The following is a 19,562-nucleotide window of genomic DNA, read 5'->3' as shown; positions in this document are numbered from 1 at the left end:
GTAGTGTGAGCCAGGAAGTGGCTTTTTTATGGTTTCTGCTTGAGTCCTTCCCTGAGTTCCTGTCCTGATTTCCCTCAGTGGTGGCTTGTAACCTGGAGGTCTAACTAAACTCTCTGTCTAGAGATCAACTGAGGCCTGACATTGCGTGACACTGTTGAAGTTCCCCGATGCGAGGCCAAAAGAATCCATCGGTGAAGGTGCAGCATCCTTTGCAGGGGAGACCTAGGGTACTTGCTGGAGATGTGTGATCATGTTGGACGACTGCCTGAGGCAATGACATAAGCTACAGGGGCTGCCCCTGGCGGAGCTGGAGAAGTAGAATGAGAAGAAGAGAGTGATGTATGTTGCACAAAGCAATGCTCGAGAGGCGGACTCACCAAGCCCATAGCAACGCTCGAGGGGCGGGACTCACCAAGCCCATAGCAACGCTCGAGGGGCGGGACTCACCAAGCCCATAGCAACGCTCCGGGGCGGGACTACCAAGTCCATAGCAACGCTCTAGGGGCGGACTCACCAAGCCCATAGCAACGCTCCAGGGGCAGGACCACCAAGCCCTTTGAAACTGAACCTAAAGCCGGGCATTCAGTTACTTACTTGCTGTATGTCCTGCTGGCCTCCAGTTGTGCTTCGATCTAATCTTGCCTGTATCTCTAGTCCTCCCTTTTGGAATGGGAGTGTATGTTACTAGCCCATTTATTTTTAGAGATTATTGATTTCACCGTTTTAGGCCAAGAATAATTGACTTGTAAGAATCAATTTTGAGTTTGAAAAAGTTATAAAAAGTGTTGGGATGACATACAAGTCACTTAAGGGCAAAAAGAATAAAGTGAAATCTTAACATCAACATTAACTATTTAAATAAAAGTAAATAAGGTCTCTGTTAAAGTAGCATCACACAATCAATACCCATTTCAGATGCATTGTCTGGTGTCTCGTGGGGCATGAGTAGGTCTTTGTGGGTGTGACACTGTTAGCAGAACTAGAGAAAACTCAACTAGAGAAAACTCAAAAAGAGAAAGCAGATCCAACTCTCTGAGAGTTCCCTCCTTGTAGTACGAGCTCGGTACAGAAGACTAAAAAGGATTGTTGACGTGGGAAAGTGGTTGGCTACATAGAGAGCAAACAGTTATTATCCAGAACTTACAGATTAATAAGCAGAAGATGAATTGTTCAGTTAAAAGTAGACACTAGGGCTGGAGAGATGGCTCAGCGGTTAAGAGCACCCGACTACTCTTCCAGAGGTCCTGAGTTCAATTCCCAGCAACCACATGGTGGCTCACAACCATCTGTAAAGAGATCCGATGCCCTCTTCTGGTGTGTCTGAAGACAGCTACAGTGTACTTATATATAATAAATAAATAAATCTTTAAAAAAAAAGTAGACACTAATATACAGGCACAGTATAGACACAGATGGCCGCCAGCACAACCCCCCCAATCCCCCTCTCGTTATAACCATCACTGCCCATCATCTACTAAGTTTGCCTTGGGCCAAGAGCTTCATGTTAACACTTAAACTACCGGGACAGGTGTGCCATCTCCCAGAGAAACTCAGGGAAAATGGCTAACTGTGGTGCCTATTAGCTTACGAAGCGCATGCTGGTCTCTGGTCTCTCAGCAAGTACCTGTTACAGAGGCCATGCTCCCCATCCTGGTTCCTCTCAGCTCTCTCACCCCATCTCCCACCCTAAACCTCAAGCTCAGGGGCTTTGCTTCCTCCCTTACCCCGGCTTCTGATTCTCATGTGACTCAAATGTTTTGGCCACATGCTCTGTCTTAGTGAGTGTCTGTAAACAGACACCAGGAACAAAGCAACTCTTAGAAGGACAACACTTAATCGGGGCTGGCTTACAGGTTCAGAGGTTCAGTCATTATCATCAAGGCAGGAACATGGCAGCATCCAGGCAGGCATGGTGTGGGAGGAGCTGAGAGTTCTACATCTTCATCTGAAGGCAGCTAGGAGAAGACTGACTTCCAGGCAGCTAGGATGAGGGTCTTAAAGCCCACACCCACAGTGACACTCCTACTCCAATAAGATCACACCTACTCCAACAAGGCCACACCTACTCTAACAAGGCCACACCTACTCTAACAAGGCCACACCCACCCCAACAAGACCACACCCACCCCAACAAGACCACACCCACTCCAACAAGGCCACACCTACCCCACCAGGGAGTTAATCTTCTAATAGTACCACTCCCTGGGCTGAGCATTTACAAGCCAGGACCTGCTCCTTGGATCTTCTCCTCTCTTGGTCCCCTTGATCTCTCTCTTCAATTTCCTTCTCTCTCAAGTTTCCTGTAGTGCAACAGCACAGGTTGCTTCTGTACTTGAAAAGAAAAACGCAGTGGAAGTAACCAGAAGTTACTGGTTTTCTAGCAGATTGGCAATTATTGGAAAGTAGTACTTGTGCTACGTAATTTTTTTTTTTATGTCAAATTGACACAAGCTAGGATCGTTTGGGAAGAAGGGACGCTATTAGAGAAAAGGCCTCCACAGGATTGCCCTGGAAGAAGTCTGTAGGGCATTTCACTTATTCATGCTTGGCTTGGGGGCACCCACTTCACTGTGAATGCGTCCTCCCCTGGGCAGGGGGTCCTGGCTGGCATTAAGAAGCAGGTTGAGCAATCCATGAGGGACAGCCAGTAAGCAGCAGTCCACCATGGCCTCTGCTTCAGTGAGTGTTTCCAGTTCCTGCCTTGACTTCCCTTCATGACAGACCGTGGCTGGGGCATGGAGGCGGAAATAAGCCCTTTCCTGCCGAGTTGATTTTGGTTCACCCTAATGAGGACAGTACTCACACCTAGGGAACGCCAGTGCATGAAGTTTGCGATAACATCTCGCCGGAGCACGCATCAGCAAGCATGCTTTTCATTTCCACAGTACTTGTCGCACGCCACACCCTTTAGCAGTGTTTCCACTTCTAAGGATCCTGACGAAAGGAGCGATCGAAAAGCTAATTAATATTCGTTTTCTTGAGACAAGATCTTACTTTATAGGCCAGCCTGGCTTTGAACTGCCTCTGTGTCTCCAAGTGCTGGGATTAAAGGTGCTCGCCACTCCTCCTGGCTCTACAAGGACTAATTAGACACGTACTTATATGTAAAAGAGCATTCCTACCAGTATTGTTCATATAAATAAAAGATCTGAGTCAGTATCACTGATCCATTGCTTAGCTCGGGAGAGCCAAAGCAGCATATCTCGTTAGTAAGTTTTAAACATTGCCCCTAATTTGCTGTAACAGGAAGGCAGAGCAAAGCAGTCCCACCATGGGACATGCGTCTCAGCTGGAGCTCGACAACTCCAGTGCTTACGTGTGCCTGCCAGAGAGAGGCTGGGGAGCCTGGCATCTAGAGCTGATGTCTTTTCTCCCTCACGTCATCCAACAGTGTCTGCGGATACAGTTTTACCACCACACATGCCGAGTTGACATCTGTAATTTCTTTTTCTTCAAACTGATGGGACATCTCAACTCGAAGACTGAGCATGCAGTTTGGTGACTGCGTCCTGGGGAAGCACATTAGCTTTGCGTTCATGGACGAGCATGGCGGTTCTCTTAAAACTTCCATTTCCTTGAGAGCAGTTGATGCAAGTGTCAGCTTACACACGCACACTAATTCTCAGGTTTTACCAAGAGTTACCAGGCTGCTTCTTCCTCAGTGCATTTAAAGGAACAGATAAGATATTAGGAGCTTCCCTCAATCAGTAGAGTTGTAAAGTCAGGTTTCCTCACTGGACTTAAGTACCTTTTTAACTCCGAAATGAAATGCCCTAGCAGGATCTAACGAAGTGGCGGAGGAGACCTGCCTGCCAGAGGAGTCTTCCGGTCTAGAGAAGAACGTTTTTTGTCATAATCAGACACTTATGTTAGGAACATCTTGAAAGATTTGGCAGAACCAAAATCAGTTATGAAATGAGTTGGGCTCGGTGGCAAGCACTTGAATCTCAGCACTCAGGAGTCAGAGGCAGGAAGGTCTCTGCAAGTTTGAGACTAGCCCGGTCACTGTAGGGAGTTCCAGGACAGCCTGGGCTACATAGCAACATTCTCAGGTAAATAATTAAGGGGCAGTTCGCAGTTCACACAGTGGCTTACCATGATTCTGCCTACTCAAAGAACACCATCCAGTGATAACAGTAAGGACTAGTCAACATAGTCCTTCCCTGAATGCAGACATGTGCATTCTGTTTAAAGGGAGGGGCAGATTTAGAAAGAGCGCTTAATTTTTCACCAGAAAGAAAGGAGAGGCACAGGCAGCGAAGAAGACACTGGCTTTAAAAAGCTCTAGAGGCCCTCGGGGAGCAGCTCAAGGAAACCGTTGCAGAGAAAATGCTCAGAGATGGCTTTTGGAGAGGCCTTTTCATGCAGTGGGAATTCGGAGTTCATCCTTAAGATGTTGCATTGACCCCGTCCTTTCATTCTGACATTCTCTTTCAGAGGAGTACAAGCTGTAGCTCTGTGTCTGAGTAGCCAAACTCTTAACGGCTAATTGAGTGTGTTTTTTGGGGGGTCAGACCGACCTAGGTTAAAATTAAAATCCAGGCTCCTTCACTCGAGTAGTTTTTAAAAACTTGGGCAAGTTCAAGCTTTTCTAAGCTTTAGTGTTCTCACGTCAAAATGCAAACTTCTGGAAGTTGCCAAGATGAAAAGAGATACTGTTACAAACAACCTAATAGTACCATTCTAAACGCCTGCGAGTGGCTTCTTTTGTCCTGCACGTCTGTTTACTTTAGAAGTTTATCACGCTGCGGGATGAGACTGGTGTAGTAGCTAACAGTCCTCGCCAGGTTCACACCCGCCTCTGCCATTTGACAACGCATAATCTTGAGCACATTGATTCCGCTCTGAGCCTCAGGTTTTGCCCACGCAGTGCCACCAGTATTCTTTATCTTGTCAGAACTTGTGAGGTTAGAGGCCATGTTTGGCCATATTTGCCAAAGTCTCTGCCTGGGACAGAGTAAGTATTCAGTGAGTGGTCATTGTCACAGAGCGCGTAAACACCAAAGAACATCTTAGGCCTCGTCCTAGTTCCCCTCCTGCCTTTGCTTCTTACCCCCAGCTGTAACCTTTAAGAATTGGGACACGCACAATGAGGACTTCAGTCCAACAAGCTTAAGAGGTAATACTCAGTGTATTGTAAAGGGGAGGGGGTGTGGAGAGACTCAGATAGTTCTCAGTACCTACACGGCAGCTCACAACCACCTGTAACTCAGGTTCCAGGGGATCTGATGGCCTCTTCTGGCTGTTGTGGGTACCAGGCACACACAATGCACAGAGACACATGTGATGCTATACTCGATACAGACACGCGGAATCACGGCAACTGGTAGCCTGTATTAGGGGAGGGCGTTTGCGCCAGGGCCTCTGGTCTCTTGGGAAGAAGTGTCAAGTAGAACATGTGATTGTCCCACTCACTTTACTGATGATGCCACTGACCTCTGACTGTGCAACCCAGTTGAGCAGCCAGCCCCTCCAGGTACCTGGAGGTACCTGGCATTGCCAGCTGGCATGCATGTCCATGAAACCCTTCCTGTGGAGACTGTCCCCTGGATAAACTTCTCCCACACACCCCGTCATGTTCCGCTAGACCACAGAATGATGCCTTAACGTGAATTTCCATATGTCTGCCATCTACAATCTTCTGTCCATCTACGGTCCTGTCACCGTCCAGGTATGCAGCCCCTAGGGGTTGCATATGGCAGGGAACGTGGCCTGTGGTCTCTGACCTCAAGGAGTTTACATTTTAGAGAGTGGAAGCAGTTTTAAAGTGTTACCATATTTGCTGTTTGGATCAAGTATAGAGATTCTGAGGTCAGAAACGCTTTCCTTTGATAGAGGAGGAAAGTTCAATTAAATAGTCAGCCCGGATGGCAATGTTATAAACAGAACCTCTATTTCCCTCCCTCATCTTAGCACCTTTTACCTGTGGCACTGTGGTTTCTATTCTATTCTATTCAGGCATTAACAGATCTCCACCTTGGGTTTTTCCTGATACTTCAGTCATAGACAGCATAGGGAACTTGAAGGGCAATTATGTGAATTCCATTCTTCTTCTCTAACCTTTTGATACATTTATTTCCATTGCTCTTAAAATGAGATTTGAGACCCAGAACATCCCCCGCAGAGCCGTCCCAGATGTGGCTCATGCCATTTTCCAGTTCCACGTGCAGACCCAGCCCTGTAGTCCCTGCCTTCCCACAGCTCCTGTGCTCCTCCTGGCTTCAGACCTCTGCCCTTCTTTTGGCTCAATGTGTCCCTTCTCCTTCCTGTCTCTTAAACCTGTCAAGCCAGCCTTGCTTCATGCACAGACCTCAGCTCACGCTATGTACTGTACTCCCATGGCCTTTTTCTTTTACAGACCTGTGTGTGTGAGCGTTTTGCCTGCATATACGCATTTATGCCACAAACGTGCCTGATATCCGTGGCATTCGGAAGAAGGTGTTGGATCCCCTGGAACTGGACTTATAGGTGGTTGTGATCCCTGTGGGTGCTGTGAACCAAACCCAGGGCCTCTGCAAGAGCAGGAAGTGCTCGTAACCACAGAGCCATCCCTCCAGGCCCTGCGTTCACATCTTATAACACACCTAGCACAATGCGTGGCTCTGAATACTTCCTGCTCGCCTTCTGGAATGGCTGGAGGATATCACGATGCAGCGTCTGCTTGTGTTCTTCCTATCACTGCTTCCCTTAGTGGTCCCAGGCTTCCTGCTGATACTCCAAACCATATTAATGAATGGGTGAAGGAACTCACAGCATCATGATAAAGTTCAAGTGTCCTCCTGGAATGTGACTTTCGAGATGTAGGCAGCTTACGAAGTAGTACAAGTTTCTCATGTTTTGCTGATGTTTAAATAAAGAGCGAGGCAGCATCTACTAAGATTTGGAAAATTCATAAAGAGACTGCAAAATGTGACACGGAGGGGTACAGATCTGGCAGAGACGGGGGTTGAGGGGAAGAGAATAAATTAATTTATTGTCTTATTTTAAAATGTCTCTTCCCCCTTAGACTGTGAATGGTTTGATGCCAGCACCCAAAACTCTTGTTTCTATCTTTAAGGAGAATATATTCCTCTGTACAAATCAACTCTCGAGCAAATCCGAATTGAGTCATAGACCTTTGGAGCCAACTTCATCTGCTCTTGATGCTGGCATTACAAGCAGAAGCCGTATAATTGATGGAAAAAGTACTGTATACAGAATCAGAGGGATCTAGTGTCTTAGCTACTTTGCTATTGTTGTAATAAGCCACCATGAGCAAGCTAGCTTATAGAAGGAAGAGTTTATTGGGGTCTTACGGTTTCAGAGAGTTAGAGTCCATGACCATGACAGGGAGCATGGCAGCTGTGGGAAAGCATTGTGATGGAGCAGTAGCTGGGAGCTTACACGGTTAAGACACAAGCACCAGAAGAGGGTTCTAACTGGGAATGGTGTGGCCTTTAGAAACCTCAAAGTCCTCCCCCAGTGATACACCTCTTCCAATAAGGCCACACCCCCTGATCCTTCCCAAACAGTTCTACCAACGGGGCGGGGGGGGGGCGAGCATTCAAATATATGAACCTGTGGGGGCCATTCTCATTCAATTTCCCTAGTTTTAAATTTATAATTAAGTTTGAAACCTGGGTTTAAAATTATAATTAAGTGAAGGCTAATTGCGCCTATCAAGTAGAGTGTGCTCTTGTAGGCTTAGTGCATACAAAGTGCTTAGCAAGCACCAGGTATATCTCACCCGGTGTATGCACATCTTTTCTGACTTTCTCTTTAGTCTAATCCCAGGAAGATATCTAGGGAATATAGTAAATAGATCATCAAACAGCAGCAGGGAACCTCAGGGCCTTTGAATCATAGCAATAGAGTCATAACTTGTTTACGCAGACAAACACCATAGTGGGATGCTTCACCTGCAGCCCAGGACAGTTTGTAGGATCTGAGGAGCTGTCCATTCTTGTCCACAGCCAGACTGTAATTAAAATTATGGACCAAATGGGCTTCTTACATCTTGAGGTTCAAGGCTGTTTGTCCACTGTAGTCAGTTCCGTCTTTCCGTCTTACAGGTGTCCCCGAGGCTCACTTCCTTTAGTGGTTCCTTGAATTGCTAATTTCATCTATTCCTTACCCTCCCCCGCTTCTCTTTTGATGCCAACTCATATAGTTAAGATAGGGAGAGGGTAGAGACATGGGGCAATGGTAGAGCACTTGCCTACCATGTATGGGGCTCCAGGTTTAGTCCTCAATACAGAGAAATAGGTAACCGCACAACCCTTGTATTTCTGTATCTGTTTATTTCTTTTAAAATAAGGGTGAACATAGGATGTGTTCAATGTCGATAGTAGCCACTGAGTTCCATCCTGATTTCTCTTGGAATGTGACTGGAGTCGGCGAGTTCTGTAGCTGCCCACCCCCACTGCAGCGTAGTAGGAAGCAGAGGTCGTGGGATTATGAACAGTGGTCTTCCTCTTCTGACTGCAGGGTGAGGTGTGGAAGGACAGCCGCCGAATCTGCATAAGCTCCATTCCTGCTTATGGTTAGAAACCAGAAATGCAACAGCAGCCACCTTGCGTTAGTTCTTGTGAGGAGCTACAGAGACAACTAGATCTCCAAGGAGTTTGGAGCCCCATCTGGGGAGATGAACATGTGAGCAAACTTGGTGCCATCTGATCCCCTAGCACAGGCACATGTATGAGGGAGGGACGGAGGAGGCAGTGGTGGGACCGTAGAGGGGTGCTGCTTAGCTGCCGTCCAGGAATAAGGCAGAGCTTGCTGTGTGAACAGGGTTGGTGAGGCGACAGCATTACTCTTGGAGGTAGTTGTGGGGATGCTGCCCTCTTAGTGGCAGACACCACCACAGAAGCAGCACCTCACTGAAGGATGGTTCCCAGGGACTTGATATAATAGCCAGGAGAAAAAATGGGGACGGCCCCCACCTCGTCCACCCTGGCTGGCCATGATCAAAGTGACACCTCGGATACTGTGTACCTTTAAATCATGTCTGTTGTGCACCTTGGTTGTCTCTCCAGGCCAGGGATCTGGGTAGTCGGTTTATAGTTCTAGGAACTGAGAGAGCGAGACTGCTGTGTTAGCACTCGAATACTTTTTATGGAACGGGGGAGGGGGTGCGCGGAGGGGGGGTGCTGAGGGAATTTAGGCAGCTGGAACCTGCCCCCGCCGCATTAGCAATTTGGTCCAGGAAAGAACTTTGGGGCTGAGAAAATATAGCTCATTATATAAAGCCATTCCGGTGCTCAGGTAGCTTCAAGGATAGAGGTCCAGTATTCTTAAAACAAGCAGGAGTTTCCCTACTGCCCCCCTCTGCTCCTTTTTGTGAGAGCTGCCTCTGACTTGCAACCACGTGGCTTGCTTTTAAAAGGGCAGCACTCTTCTGCCGCTGCCTCTGAGCTGTTTTGTTAGTTGGCACAAAACAACAGCTCTGCTCTTTCATTTTCTTTCTTTCTTTTTCTCTTTTCCGCAAGGTTAGAGGAAAAGGGGGAGGGTTTGGGGGTGGTGTGGGGAGGAGAAAAGAGAGACCAAGGACCTGAAGCAGGCAGGCCTGTGGCCTCAGGCATGCCTACCAGTCGCCTTGCCTTGCGAAGCTGTCACCATCCTATCCTAGCTTAACCCTCTAAGGGCTTCCTCCTTGAGATGCACTTGCCAGCCTTAGGCTCCTTACACCGGGAGAGGTGGCCCAACTCCTCAAACTGGGCAAGCCAGGCCTAGCAGGAGCCCGCCAGGATCATGGCAGGAAGCAGAAATCCTCAGCCTGCCCAATGCCGGCTTCAGCCCAAGCTAAAGCTGGCGTCCCCCTAACCTGGCCTGTCCTCTTCTGTACATAAAGTCCCATCCTCTGCTTCATTGCTACAAACAGTAAAACCCTCCTCTGTAGAAAATCACAGAAGATAACAGGGGCCAGAGTCAAGAGGAATGGGTCGGTAAGTCAGAACATTCAAAGCTAGAGAGCAAAGGAGGGCTATGCGGTGGTACCAAGCGGAAGGGCGCGTCTGGTTGGCTCCGGAAACTGTTATGAGGAGAAACCATCATTTAGTTACTGCAGCTGCTTTGTTTGATCAAATTCCCACTGGTAAAGTGGGACTTTGAAATGACACGGGGAATCTGGAGCCGATGTATGGCGTGATCCATTCCCTGTCCCAGTTCCGACCCCACTGTGTCCTGTCTGCGCATCCTCACCCCCAGCCCCGCCCAACCCGTCTCATGGCAACCATGTAGGTGTCTGACTGACATTTGAGCTGAACTTCACAGACTGAAGTTGGCAGCTGCCAGGACTAGTAGGAAGTAGACACTGCAGCCTCTTTAAAAATGTATATACCCTGCTTATTTACAGTATGAATTTGATGTTGACACTCATTTATCTTAACGGGATGTATTGAACGGATCTAATCCGTTTTTTTTTAAATGTGTTATTTGGTTTTATTAACACCATTCTGGTTGTAGCGTAAGCTGATGAGCCGGATTTGCCTGAGCCACAGAGCTCTTCTATTGCCACCCGAGGCTTTCTTTTTAAAAAGACTCCTAAGATCAAATATCAAGCCTGCAGTCAGTACGACATAGTCAGAAGTGCAGGCTGTTGTCAGTTCCTGTTGGCATGCTCCCTTGAACTGTGGCAATACCACTCAGATTTTAACAACACAAAAGACCACCACCACCACTGCCACAAAAGGAAAACCCAACGCCTTGAAAAAGGCCAAAAAGAAAGATGGCTGGTGTGGTCCTCATCTTAGAAATAAAGGAATTACCTTTTATTTATTAAGGAAAAACTATCCTATGCTGTCCCTTTGGTTCCATGGCAAGCGCAGGATTTTCTAGAGAGATTACACACCACTGTGGAGGTTTCTCATTTTAACCAGGCTTTTCCCTCCTCTCCCACGGCCTTCCTGCCCCGCGCCATCTCATTTAGCTATAAGAGGCTTTCATTAGAACATTCAAATCATTTCTTTTGGAACACTCAACTTCAGAAGATGTTTACTGTTTCTTAAAACATAAAGTCTAAACATTTTTTAACTTAAGGAACAAATCATAAACTAGGACTTCATGGGTGTGTGTGTGTGTGTGTCCGGTCAAGGAGACCGGCAGCTTGTAGAAGGGAGAGTATACCGACCCAGTTCCGTGTGCATTTATGGCAGCCAGCTGTATGCATGGGGACCTGACTGCCACTGCATCTACATCTGCACAGAACTAACTTTTAAAGTAGAAAAAAAAAATCTGCTAAAGCAGACCAGGTGATTTCTAGATATCTAATTTGATGAGTTGGGATTAGATGATCAAGGGGAAATAACTGCTTTTAAATATCTAAGTGTCTTCTTCCTTTAAAAAAACTCAGTTAAGTGTGATAAACTCCCAGGAATGAGGCCCCATCTAGCCACAGGAAAGAGATTGTGGCTTTGAAGCTGCTGGCATTTTTCTACGATGTTAGTATTCTTTTCTTTTTTAATTTTGAAGGACATTATTAAACGTATCGCGTTTCCATAGTATTCCGTAATGTTGTGGTTTACTTTCAAGTTAAGAAATATTTTTTAAAGGAGTCTGGGTGACCTTTGGCCATCGTTGTGGTTGCTGTGCCACATGGGAGTAAGATACGGTCTGTTCTTAGAAAATAAGACTGTGTCTTAGTGACAGGCATGCTTTTGTGGTGAAGACCCAACCCGAAAAATGTCACATGTGGTCATTCATAATCATTTGGAAATTCGCTTGTCATTAAAAAATAAAAAAAGCAACCACTGACTAACATTGTCTGCTGGGCTAATTGGAATTGCTGTAGCAGGACTAGCTACTTTGTGTGGCCGAGCTCCCATTAGCTCGATACAAAACAAGCATCCTCTTTGCTCGGAAGAACGCCCTTCTGATCATTTTGTTGCATGAGAGTCTACCTGCTCAAAGCCCTTTGTTTGACTTTCGGTTTTAAGCAGCTCAGCCTGCTGGTTGCTGTCTGCAACTCTCAGCCCTCCCTGTGGCCTGCTAGCCAAGTAACCATCCCAGCGTTTTCCCTTTGCTTTCTTATAAACAGTTTAGGGTCCTCCCCGGCTTTCTTTCTTCGGCCTGCCTGCCGTTGAGTTTGAAGCAGGGAAGTCAATACGGAACTGCCCTTTCTCTTTCCCTCGAGGCTTTGTGCAGGAGTACCCAGGGTGGCTCTTCTCATGGAAGGCCTTCCTTGTTTTATTCTGGGGAGGTAATTTTGTCTGCCTGCAGGGTTTTACAATAGGTTTTGTTCTTATGTTTAGGCAAAGATGTGTCTTCCAGTATTTGGTAATGTGTTCCTCCATCCAGAGCACCCAAGCTCGGGGCTAAGCACAGAATCCTTTTAGAACTACAGATTATGATCTGATTTATTAGAAAGAAGGGCCGGTGTTAAAATAGAGCCTGAGGATTTTGGGCCCCTCTGTAAGGATTACCAAGAGAAACAAGTTAAATGCATCAAGGAAGGAAGCTACAGTAAAAACTGTATTTCTCCTCAAATTCTCAAGACTCACAGGAAGCTTTGCTTCTGACTCTGAGCCACCAAAATAATTTGTGTGTGGAAGATGCCACAAAAATGGAATATACTTAGGCACCTACGGCTGACTGCTTTTCAATGTGCTTATCAGTCGTGGCTTGAATTTAGAGATTACACACCTTGCGATGATGATGCAGACAGGGTCCATGGGGGTTAGTTAGTTACTTTCTGAGATTCAGATGAGAAGCCTGACTGAAAGCCTTCAAGCTCTGTGACTCCCTGGAAATGTTTTTAGCTTTATTCCGTTCTCATAGTTCTTGTCAAAGATGATTCCGGAAGAAAACAGACGTTTTCTTCTTAGTAAAAGAGGGGACGAGTTATCCTCTTCCTAGGCTCCGAACTAAGCGCCTGACCTACTCTGCTTCAGTCTCCGGTTGTCAGATTTGCAAGTCGGAGTTGTGGAAAGTTTCTGTCGGAACACAAGCAGCTCAGCCTCTGAGTCCTTGCTAATACCAACGACCCAAAGGCATTTTTCTACCACCTGGGAAAGAAAAAAAAATATCTTTCTAAAAGATGGCACACGGCTTTCCTGTTCTCTAGCAGGTCTCAAGCTGCATCTGGCCGAGTCGGGTAATCCAATCTATTTTAACGCAAAGATTTTTCCGAGAAGGCGGGAAGCCAGCAAGGGGGAAGGCTCCAGGCATCTGCTGTTTCGTTTCCAGATCCCTTGTGTTAATTTAATGTTTCTAGGGAACTAGGGTTTTTTTCTCGGAATCTCTTCTCTAGGAACTGGTGTGTGCTGCGATAAGCCTAAGGCTAAGGGGGCTGCAGCTGGAGGCAGCGTCCCCGCGCTCCAGGGTGCAGACTTTCCCCGCCACCGCGAGGGTGACAGCACCCTTCAAAGAGTGCGTGTTTGCCTGCATGCATTTACGAAAGGCAGCTGTGAAGCGATCGACATGCCCTTACCCCATCAAAACCAGGGCAACTGGACTCTGCTGAGGAAACAAACCCCAGCCCATCCCTAGCCCGAGTGAAACGTGAGCTTTGCACAAACACTGGCATTGCTTTGGGAATACCGGGAAACTCGCGTTACTTCCAGCGGCCTCAGCACAGCTTTGCTCAGCCAGCAGTCCCAGGTTGCCGGGGGTTTATTGTGTGAGATGAGTTTTGTTTCCGTGCTTGCAGACAGGTGTTAGCATTGGTGTGTGCTGGGCCCTATCAGCATGACCAACAGCGGGCCTGGCCTTTCCAGCTTCTCCTCTCCAGCCACAGACCTGAAACCTCACCCCTAACTTCTCTTCCGCAAAGGTGTCCGGAAGACAAGAGCCTGCCCTCAAAATTTAGAATAGTGTATGCGATTCCTGTTTAGACTCTCGCAATGCTGATAATCCACACTGCCCTGAAGATAGCGCTGGGAACCGGGGGGCTAAAATGGAGTGAGTGGGTTCTTGTGGACCTTTAGTAGTAGAAATTGAACCAGAACTCCGAGGAGCCCAACATTCTGTTACTGAGTTACAGAATACAGAATCCTAGAGGTGGAGGAGAGTGTTATCCTTTTGTCATTTCCCCCCCTACAACATTCTAGCAATCTTTCTCTATTTCTGATTTTTCCTATGACAGCTTAGCAATCTTTGTTTGTTTCTGATTGCTGTGGGAAGTGCACAATCCCAGTGCTAGAAAACTCTAATGGCTGCAGTGTTATTTTGAATACTAACTGGAACTCTCTGAGAAATCGTTCTTTAAACAATGACTCTTTTCCACCTAATTTTAATTAGTGTGGATGTACTCAAAAATCATGATAAAATGAGTTTTCAATTCTGTTCACATTTTGGTTCCAGTCCTTGCTGTGTGTCCTGTGAATTATTGGAAACAATCTTTGGTTTTTAGGTAGTGCTTTGAGGTTATGTAATGAAACGTTATATTGTAATATTTTAACCTTTTAAATAATTTGACACTTAAATATTTATTATTTTTATTGGTATTATTATTATTTTATACATGCATTGGTATTTGGCCTGCATGTATGTCTGTGTGAGGGTGTCAGATTCCCTGGAACTGGAGTTATAAACATTTGTGAGTTGCTATGTGGATGCTGGGAATTGAACCTGTTTCCTCTGGAAAAACAGCCAGTGCTTTTAACCATGGAGACATCTCAACAGCCCTCCTCCTATTTATGATGATGATGATGATGATGATGATGATGATGATGATGATTATCATTACTAATGTGTGCTTCAGAGGACAAGTTCTGATGTCACCATCCTCAGAACAGTTGCTACCTTCTTTGATACAGTGTCTCTCATTGGCCTTGTGCTCGTGGATTAGGCTCAAGCTCCAGGATACCCTACCCTGTCTCTGTCTCCCCAGGACTGGGACTCCAAGCCTAGGCCACTGTCCAGACATTTTGTGTGGTTCTGAAGACCTGTTTCAGGGCCTAGTGCCTGTAAGCAGCAGTTCCCAACCCGTGGGTCGAGATCTCTTTGGGACTTGAAAGGCCCTTACACAGGGGTCACATATCAGATATCCTGCATGTCAGATAGTTACGTTCCGATTCATAGCAGTTGCCACCACATTACAGTTCTGAAGTATCAGTGAAATGATTTAACAGTTGGGGGGTCACACACCGCGAGGAACTGTATTAAAGGGTCGCAACCTTAGGAAGGCTGAGAACCACTGTCTATAAGGCAAGCTCTCTGTTAAAAGAGCCATCTCCCTGGTCATGTCTGGAGCTTTATGGTATTCAAAAAAAATCCATTTTTCTGTGTAACTGAGTTAAGTTGGAATCATTAAATAAAGATAGGCGAGTCTAAGAAATTCTCAGACTGTTTTCTTTTCCCTTTGTGTTATTAGTTTTCTATCTTGCATAACAAGTTCCCACACAGGTTACTGGCTTATAGCAATACACACTTGCCTCTCGCCATGAGGTAGAAACTGGGGCTGAGGGTGGCTCCCGTGCTGTCTTTGCCCAGGGTCTAGGGAAGCAGAGGCAGCAGAGGCCTGCAGTCTTTTCTCTTTAGGACATACTACAGTTCACTGGCTGGACTCAGTTCCAGGAGGATGTTGGGGTGGGGGCGGGGCACCCCAGTTGTCTTGAGCTGTCAGTGGGCTCTTCCAGGCTTGCTTCCTTTCAGCTGCATAGCCAGCAATAGCACCTGGGAGGAGCCCATCTCTATGACACTCCCCCCCCCTTCCTCCCCTGCTCTCCTGCTGAACTCACTGGTGTCTTTAGTTAGCTGACTAGTAATCTTAATTACACCTGTGAGTAGCATTATACCAACTACCTTAACGGCTTAACTGATAGGACTTTTGAAGTATTATCTCTGGAAGTTTGGGTACCATACCCCTCTAGTCACAGTTTTCAAAGGATGGCAACAGACATAGTCACTTCATCCTTTAAAGTGACTTTTAAACATTTTAAGGATTATTTTTTTTGTAAGATAAAATTGTAAACTCTGGTAACATCAAATATTACCCATTAACCATTTTTTTGAGTTTCTGCAACAATAAATATTTACCATAATTGTTGCTCCCCTCCTCCCTGCAATGAGACAGGATCTTACCATGTAGTACAGGCTGTCTTGGAATCCAGAGCCTTCCAGAATGGCCAGTGTGTGTCACCAAACCTAGCATGGTGTTTCTTTTCTTTCTTTCTTTCTTTCTTCCTTTTTAAAAGATTTATTTATTTTATTTATATGAGTACACTGTCACTGTCTTCAGACACACCAGAAGAGGGCACCGAATCCCATTACAGATGGTTGTGAGCCAACATTTGGTTGTGGGAATTGAACTCAGGACCTCTGGAAGAGCAGTCAGTGCTCTTAACCGCTGAGCCATCTCTCCAGCCCTAGCATGGTGTTTCTTAAGCTCAGTCTCTGCTTTGCAAAGTCTTCTCCAGTCTTTGGTTTTTGATATTATAATGGATGCTTACAGTATCTGAACATACGGTACCTGAACATACACTACCTGACCATACAGTACCTGAACATACACATTTATGGAATAGACATAATAGTATTAAAAACAATTGTCTTAAAAACAATGCTTTGCATGTAAACCCTGATTTCAGCCTTGGAGAATTTTTTAATGTACTAAATACAATTACTCTAGAATTCAATTTTCAGTGAGAAAACCAGGTCTCCCGACGTCACTGTCATCGGTGCACTAGCAGCTTCCTGTTTGTGGGGCATGGGAAGGCCTCGTCATCTCTTAGAGATCAGAGTGCCTCTTAACATCTCATTAGGCTTGTTTTTATGTCCCAATTTACCGTTTACAAAATTTCATCACGATTGCTATATAAATCCTATTGTTTCCTTTCAGAAAATGCTGTGTGTGTGTGAGTGTGTGTGTGTGTGTGTGTGTGTGTGTGTGTGTGTGTGTGTGTTTCAGGCAAGCATTTTTACTGCGGAGTCAAGAAATAATTAGCTACATATTCACATGAAAACAGAAAAATTGGGTTTCTCTTGAACTCGTCTTGTTTCGAAAGAGAGATGTTTGACTCTTTCCTTCTGCTGAAAAGGTAAACTGTAAACTGCAGGGAACGTCATAGAAACATGGTTTTGGCAGGAACTTAAATGTACAGTCTGACAGACTGGAGGCATCTGACAGAATCAATCTCTCTCTCTCTCTCTCTCTCTCTCTCTCTCTCTCTCCCTCCCTCCCTCCCTCCCTCCCTGCCTCCCTCCCTCCCTCCCTCAGAGGTTCTGCTGGAGGCTTCCCTGATGATTCTCTGAAACAGGAAGCAATACTTGATTTTTGTTGTTGTTGTTGTTGTTGTTGTGGGTTTTTTTTCTTTGTTTTGGGCTTTCTGTTTTATAGAATGAAAAACCTTAGCAAAAAGAAGTCTTCTCTATTGTATACTTAAAAAACTAACTTTTTTAAGCCCAAGAACTCATGGTATTCCAGAATTTATTTTCAAGTTACATACTTGATATTAAGAATATATTTTCTCAAAGAAATAAAGCTGTCTATAAAGTATCTTGGATTTTCAACAAACCCAAAGCTCAGAGAAGTTAAATCTGAGTAAACACAGGACTCCAGTTTTGCATCCAGTCCTTCGTTGGACCTGGGATGTGCACATGCGATTCCAGCTCTGGGGAGATTAAGGAAGGAGGACTGCCGAGTTCAAGGCCAGCCTGGGCTACGGTGGGTTTTAAAACAACAGACAAAACGGACTCTGCTGCATTCGAACGGTGTCTTTAAAGGATAGTGCTTGTGTATAGCAGTTGCTCCACGGCCTTGAGACGGGGTCTGGAGGCGTCTGTAATCAAACACGTTGGTATTTCTGCAGCCACTGATGAATATTCACACACAGTGGCAGACATACAAACTATAAATAACCTCCTGTGAGCTCAGGTCAGCTTTTGTCAGCAAGCAAACCCGGGCCCGGGGAGTTCAGCCCAGGTCAGGCCTTGCTGCCAAATGAGTTATGAAGAAACGCTCGGCTTTAGAGCACTGGGAGTTAAGATCAGCACATCCCTCCTGAGCCGAGCTTTCCTTTTCTAACAGGAAGAACTGCACGAGTACGACACGTCTTGGCCATGGCAGAATGTCATTTCATGGTATAATATATCTAATGCCAAAGAATCAGCCTTGAACACATACATTATATGAACCCAGCACGTTACATACATGCCTGCCTTTATTTATTTATTTACTTACTTATTTATTTTGTGTTTTTGAGACAGGGTTTCTCTGTGTAGCCCTGGCTGTCCTGGAACTTGCTCTGTAGACCAGGCCGGCCTTGAAGTCAGAGATCCTCTTGCCTCTGGGTCCTGAGTGCTGGGATTAAAGGTGTGCACCACTGTGCACAGCAACCTATTATGTTCGTATATTTAGGGACGTATACACACACACACCCCACCATCACCACCAATTAAAGAAAGAGAGGCCATGGATTTGAAAGAGAGCGAGGTGGGGGGCACATGGGAAGGTTTGGAGGGAGGAAAGGGAAGGGAGAATCATGTCACTTTTAATAATCTCAAAAAAGAATAAACAAATTATTAGAAGCCCACGATTCCCATGCAGGAAACCATTGATCTTTTGTCGCAGTTCAGTGGGAGTGAAAGGCCTTCCAGTAACCACCAGGCTGGTGCTGGTTGGAGTGTGGGGTGGGAGCCATGGTCTGGGAAGTGTTGAGGGAACAGGGGAGAGAGCAGGGCCAGGGACTGACTTTCCTCCTACTCCCTTCCTCGCTTTGCTTCTCCTCTCCGTTCTTCCTTCCATACCTGGCTTTGAGAAGCAGCTAAGCCAAGGTCTCAGGCTCAGCAGTCCTTTTCTCTGTGTGCAGAATGTCAGATGGTTTGCTTAAGTGGTAGACTGGAAAACGTTGTGTATGTGTGTGTGTGTGTGTGTGTGTGTGTGTGTGTGTACTCGCGCGCATGCACGCTCATGTGCACACATGCACTTGCTTGTACTTCCCAGGATACTTGAGAAGATTGTGAGCGTTTTGATGAAAGTCAAGAACTGTTTAGTCAATAGCAGTGCTCTTCCTCATCGACCCCGCCCTCTTCCTCATCGACCCCGCCCCCTTCCTCATCGACCCCGCCCTCTTCCTCATCGACCCCGCCCTCTCCCTCATCGACCCCGCCCTCTCCCTCATCGACCCCGCCCACGGCCCTGAAACTTTACTCAGCCTCCTGGTACTGTGAGATTCAGGAACTCGGGCCGGAGTACAGATACAGTATAGCGTAGGTTGATAGGACGGGAAAGAGAGAAGGTCCTCAGACGGTGAGAACAACAGCTGTGCTGGGGTGACGGGAAGTGATGCGCAAAGGTCTGAAGGATCCAGAGTGTGGGTTGTTGTATCTCACCTAATCACGGGCTCTGGCCTTCTGCCTTCCATAAACCATATTATTAAGAAGTTTCTGGGAAAAAAATCATTTTCAATCTCCCTTGCAGTTTGGGTAAAACTAGATGTTTTGGGGACTTAACTTGAAATGGTTGTCACCATGAAGGCCGGTGTAGGGTGTGGTAAGAATAAGTCTACTGGAAACCACTAAAAGTTGCACAGTGATTTCCCAGCGTTATCGTGGGTCCTGTTGGTGGCACGCCGGGTATTTACCTTAACTCCACGAATTCTCTCAATAACATTAAGTGCTTAATGTGTGCTAGTCGATGTTCTGGG

At 46.2% G+C, this 19,562-nt stretch overlaps 1 protein-coding gene and 1 long non-coding RNA gene across 2 annotated transcripts in view; one reads left to right on the top strand and one right to left on the bottom strand.

The window, feature by feature from the left end:
• Nucleotides 1-19,562, top strand: part of LOC134479863 (death domain-containing protein CRADD-like) — a 182,620-nt gene that overhangs the window by 73,482 nt on the left and 89,576 nt on the right. The window lies entirely within an intron of this gene.
• Nucleotides 12,728-14,305, bottom strand: LOC134479867 (uncharacterized). Its single transcript, XR_010053690.1, has 2 exons — nt 13,516-14,305; nt 12,728-12,980 (listed from the first exon to the last, which is right to left on the bottom strand). It is a non-coding gene; the product is annotated as an uncharacterized LOC134479867 (long non-coding RNA).

The sequence above is a fragment of the Rattus norvegicus genome, chromosome 7 (assembly GCF_036323735.1).
Source record: "Rattus norvegicus strain BN/NHsdMcwi chromosome 7, GRCr8, whole genome shotgun sequence".
NCBI lineage: Eukaryota > Metazoa > Chordata > Mammalia > Rodentia > Muridae > Rattus > Rattus norvegicus.
The sequence above is the reverse complement of the archived record's forward strand: the minus strand, read 5'-3'. Positions and strand labels throughout refer to the sequence as shown.